This window comes from Aphelocoma coerulescens, chromosome 15 (assembly GCF_041296385.1).
Source record: "Aphelocoma coerulescens isolate FSJ_1873_10779 chromosome 15, UR_Acoe_1.0, whole genome shotgun sequence".
Classification (NCBI taxonomy): Eukaryota; Metazoa; Chordata; class Aves; order Passeriformes; family Corvidae; genus Aphelocoma; species Aphelocoma coerulescens.
This window is the reverse complement of record NC_091029.1, coordinates 10,482,970-10,488,525: the sequence shown is the minus strand read 5'-3', so window position 1 is coordinate 10,488,525 and position 5,556 is coordinate 10,482,970. Positions and strand designations below refer to the sequence as shown.

Genomic DNA, 5,556 nt, shown 5'->3' with positions numbered 1-5,556 from the left:
ACCATTGAAAGAGATGGAAGTCCAGGTTGCAAAAGTCTCATGTCCTCTATCACTTCGCTGATCCTTCTGAGATCATGAAGCAATCTCCAGGAGCCAGAAGCTTTCTCCACTTCTAATTTCGCTCCCTATTGGGACAGCAAGTCTCTTCCCCATACTGTGATTGGTTTCTGCACAACAAAGGGACAAATAGTTGCTATCTTCCCTTCAGGTCCTTTAACTGCAATCATGCTCTGTAGACATACAGTGGCTCCTCCAATACCTGAGAGAGAGTCCAAAGGTACTACTAGAGTCAAATCTTTTGGCCAGAACATATGAGAAATCACTGTAACATCTACGCCTGTATCCAGAAGGCCTGTAATTTGGACTGTTTTGTTATTACATGTTAAACTGCAGGTCAGTTGTGGTCGACTGTGACCTGTATGTTGTACCCAAAAGACTTCTGGAGTCACACCTGAGCTTCCAGATGAGACCTGCTGGCATTCTGTGAGATGTTCTATTATGTTGGCTGGCAAAGCGATAGCTGTGGCTATTGGAGTTTTTGCTGGAATGACAAGCGGAGGATTCCATGTTTGTGCTAAAACTGTTAATTCTTCATTGCAATTAGCAGAAACAATGGAAAGAAAAACCACAAGTCCCGAAATATGATTTCTTTCTTTGCCTATAATCAGGAAATCTTGTGTCTCTTTTGTGATGTTCCTGTCACCCCTGTGGATATCACAGCCTGACAATCACGTAGGAAATAAACTAGTTTCAATGTTGCCAATTCGCATTGGGCCCCTGGTGGTAGTAGTTCAGGATCACCTGGTAAGTAGGTGGCAATCCGTTAAATCGGGTTTGGCCCAAGTAATTCACAAATTCGGCCCCTTGGAAATTCCCTGGCTGTTGAAATGGCACTATTTGTCTCCCCACACGGTGACCATTCGTGCTCCTTTTGTAGTTTCCCAATATGAGGTTTCCATCTACGTTATACTTGGAGCGGCAGTGGCTAGCGTGATGTCTTCCTTTTCTACATCTTGGACAACAACTGAATGGCTTTGAGTTGGCTGTCAATTCTGGGCAATTTTTCTTCACATGTCCAGGCTTTCCACAATGATAGCACTCTTTTTTATCCTGCTCTTCTTGCATAGCCTTGTTGTTCTGCTGAATTGTTAAATTGAGAGCATCAAGGGTTTTTGCAAGTCTCTGGTCTATTACTTCTGACTGGCTTTTGAGAGCCTTTTCAAGTGACTCTCCCAAGGTAGCTGCTTGTATGGTAGCTATTTGTTGAGGGCTGCCAATTTTGCTGCAGGCTTCTATCATTTGTGATAAAGTAGGTTCCTGTTCAGGTAGACTTAGAATGACTTTTCTGCATTCTTCATTGGCGTTCGCATATGCAAGGTTGCGAAGCAGAAGTGGTCGGGCTTCATCGTCTTCACACTGCCTTTCCAAGGCTTGTGTCAGACAATCGATGAATGCTGTATAGGGCTCTAATGGCCCCTGCTTTACTGATGTGTAAGTCCCTTCTGGGGTCCCCACCGGTTGTGTCAATAAAAGAGCTTTACAGGCTGCTTTTTTTATGTCCTTTAATACTGCTCTTGGTAAATCTATTTTTTCTACAGGCTTATCGTTGGGAGAATCGCCTGCTAACTGTGCTATTGTAAGTGCTGCGTGAGGACCTCTTGCATATGTTGCTATTTTTTGATTCAAGAATTTCCTCCATTTCATGTCCCATAAGATGTATTGTGATTCTGTTAAAATTGATGAAGCAATGTATCTGCAATCAAGAGGTATTAAATCTGCATTATCAATTACTGCTTTTAGCAATGACTTAAAATATGGTTAGCCTATCCCATTTTCTCGAATTGCTCTTCTCAAATCCTTGATGTCATCATGGTCTACCTTCACCCATTTGGTTCGGCATTCCCTCGGCAGACCTAGAAGTGGCTCTTGGGCTAAATCAAAATCTTTTTCTGTTAATGTTTTTCGTCTAACTTCTGCCCAGTCTGTTGTCACTGGCTTTTGACTTTCCCCCAGAGGGTGTCTTGGTTGAAGGAGAGATAGGTTTTCTTCTTCATCAGAAGCAGAACAATCATTGTCCATTCTTCTGTCTTTATTATACCAGCAGCTGTTTCCTTCTGGTCCATCTCCCCCTTCTCTGTGAAATAGAATGCGTTGTTGCAAAGCAGGCTGCATCTGTGTCTGTATTTTAAGTATTTGAGGGCGCAATAACAGAAGCGGCCACAGGTGGCGCTGCAGCTAGAGGATGAGCCCCTCTTTGGTTGCAAGATGGCGCTGGCGGAAGTACGTAACATTATTTACGGAAGTGACGAGAGGTCGCCATGTTGTTGTGGTTCTTCAGGACAGCATGGTAAAAGTTTTGTGGTGAAGTTGTCTTTCGGCCTGGCACCGGCCCGAACAAAGGAGGTTTGATCCGCATTAGGAGCCATGGGCGGAGGGCTGTAGTCAGGGTGGTCCTGCCACTGGCTGGCCAGCGCAGGCGGCGGCCGCACGGATGACTGTGAAGCCAAGGCGGGTGCCGAGCACCGCTCCGGCACGGGCTGCAAGCCGGATCCCACAGCAGGTCCGCAGGGGAGGGAATACGCGAGCTTCGGAGGCTGAGAGTCTGCCCGAGCCACGCCATGCGTGGGGAAAGCCGCGAAAAGCAACAGCGGAGACCCTGCCCGAACCGCACCGCTCGAAGTGGAAGACGCGACTTGCAGCGGCAAAGAGTCTGCCCGAGCCACACCAGGCGTGGGGAAAGCCGTGCCCGGCAGCTGAGAGGAGCCTGCCCACGCCACACCGCATGGGGGAGGAGGCGCCGAAGGCAGCAGCGGAGTCTCCCTGCGCCGCGGCGAGCTGGGGGGCAGACGCGAACGGCAGCAGCAGAGAATCTTCCTGAGCCGCTTGTCCGGCGCCTGGATCGGGCTGCGGGATTGACTCAGCCGTAGAAGCAAAAGGTAAAACTTTTTCAGAAAAGGAAGGCAGAACCCCTCCTGTTTTCACGGCTCGGGAAGGGGATGGGAAACCTGATGAAAAAGGGCAGCGCCTGCAGAAAGCCGCTCCGTTGCCCGTAGTGACGGGGCGGAGTTTGCAGCGTCTAGGAGCGGGGGGGAGCCTCTTCGCGAGCGGGGACCTCCAAAGCGTCCGCAGGGATGCCGCCTGCGTCGCTCGGGGGAACGTGGGGAGGCACTGGGGCTGCACACGATGCTGTTTGAACTAGCTGTGCAAGCAGAGAACACGACTGTGCCCTGTCCTCTGGTCCCGAGTGTTCCCGCGGTTGCTGGCTAGGAGCAGTGAAAGAATGCAGAGGTTTCGGGGTAGGGCCACCCTCGCTCGAATCACTACATCCCAAATCGCGCGCATTTGTGTCTCCCGTATGTGCTGTGTCTGGCTGAGAGCCCTCTCCACCCACGTTAATGTCCAGCTACGATAGTGAGTTTGAAACTGGATTTTGCAATATTTCATTATCAGATTCTATTGCAGGAACTGAAATTATGAATTTAGAGAAGGGATTATTCACTATTTCAACAATTATTCGCCATACGGGCAATATATTTGATACAGATTTATTTCCACGGGTGGAATCATCAAATAATTTTATACCAATTTGGTCCCATAATTTTTTATTTAATGCAGAGCTTGCTTTAACTTCTGGAAAGTTTTTTTGAGCATATATTAAAAGATCTTTCAAATCTTTGCTTTGGACCTCATAATCATTACATATTAATAAATAATTTAGATGTTCATAAATCTGCCTCTGCTCTTTTGATATATTGTTTCCCATCTAGATTACTTCAAAGGATGCTTACCTTAACTCCTGTAAGGCAAGCTTCAGCGTGTCTCTCTCCAATTCGTCCTGCGACTCGGGATTTATGCTTCGTTTCAATATTCATTAGAGCACATGTCACCTTTCCTTTCAAGGTCCACTTGTTCCCGGGATTTTTCTGTTTCCTCCAAACAGCCTTTTTCTTCCTACTTTGAAGAGGCTTCAACCGGAAATTATTTAAAATAGAAGCATCATTTGTTGAGCTTTTGACAGAGTATCCTTTCCTTCTCGGACCGGGATAAAAGAGGAGGCTGCTGTTCTGCTAAGCTCTTTATTTCATAGTCTCATAGCTTTTTTGAAGGCAGAGTTCAAAGGGCGTTACATGATAAAGCCAAGCAGCAACAGCAACAACAGGCAAAACCACTTTCTTCTTCTTCTATATGCTCTATATGGTCCATATATTTTTTCTTACAGAAGTGTGGATTATATTTGTTAACTGACCGATAAGATTAACACACAATTCTAGTTTTCCTTTTCTTAACCTGTCCTGGTCTAATTCTAACAATCGTAAGTCTTACACAAGTGTTACATAGGTGTTACACAGATTTGCGTGCACAGTTTCTGTCAGTTCTTATTGTTTACATGAACACTCTATTTTAAAAAAGTGAACAGTATAATTCTATCTATATTTTGTCTAAAGAATTCTGTGAAGAGGTAACACTGCTGCAGCAAGAACTGTGTTTAAGGTCTCTGCTACAGCTTTTTAATGTTTAAGGCACTTAGCATATATTTCTACTAAAAGTTAAAAATCTATATTTCTATTTCACTTTGGTGTGGCTTCATGTATCTCAGCTTGTCCAAAGGTTTCAATTCAACCCCTGTGCTTAGGCTTCCCTCTGGGCCTGAGTCCAGAGAAGCCTTCACTCCAATAAGTTGAGGGTTTTTCCCCCTCAAATCCCGAAGATCTAAACACTGGTAACTACACTCACAGTTTGGTCAGTAATTCTAAGAATAATAGACCTAAATAGGGAACAATCAGGTGTTAAAATAAGGCCTTTATGAGGCTTTTCTTAAAATAATACTTATAGAGGATTTGTTATGAATGTATTGTGATGTTGGCTTTTCGCATGTTACATAATTGTTATGAATGTATTGTGATGTTGGTTTTTTTCATGTTCCTTAATGTTAGAAAAACTTTACCTAGGTTCTGTAATGTAACACATGATATAGAATGTCTATCATTTATGTAGTCAATTTAGAAAAGATTGACAGAGAAAGCCTTCACATTCTTGGAGTATCTTATCAGAGAAGAAGAAGACCCAAAACCAAATTTATGAAAAATTTATGGAGGGAGCAGAGACGGAATGGAGCCAAGGAGGAACGTAAGGCTGATGGGAGTATACACAGAAACTCCAAAGAATTTATGAATCATGCATGATTTTGATGAATATGCAATAAGAGATGTACTTTTAAAGATGATCTTTTGGATGTAGAGGTGTGCCTTTGGCTCTGCCAAAGCACCCGACTTTTTGCTATTGTCTCCTAATTGTCCCTTTTATTAAACTTTCCTTAAAATTTTACTAAGAGTGAACCTCGTTTTTCACAATTTGGTGGCCCATACAGGGAAAAGGCCTCACCTCTGAGATCTCCTGGGGAACCCGGGAAGGGGGGCGCCCCTGCCTGCTTTTGGCGGCCTCGCTTTGTGTTTCCCGGTATGGTCAGGGGGTTTGCCGGTCAAACATCCGGAGGACAAGAGAGGAGACAAAGCAAAAAGAAAGAAAAGGTTCCCTAAGATACCGTGGTTAACTATA

General features: G+C 44.8%; 1 long non-coding RNA gene across 1 annotated transcript; it reads left to right on the top strand.

Moving 5' to 3' along the window:
• Window positions 1–2,306: 2,306 nt before the first annotated feature.
• LOC138119102 (uncharacterized) lies at window positions 2,307–5,325 on the top strand. The gene is made up of 2 exons (XR_011155388.1): window positions 2,307–3,411; window positions 3,768–5,325. It is a non-coding gene; the product is annotated as an uncharacterized lncRNA (long non-coding RNA).
• The last annotated feature ends 231 nt before the right edge of the window (window positions 5,326–5,556 follow it).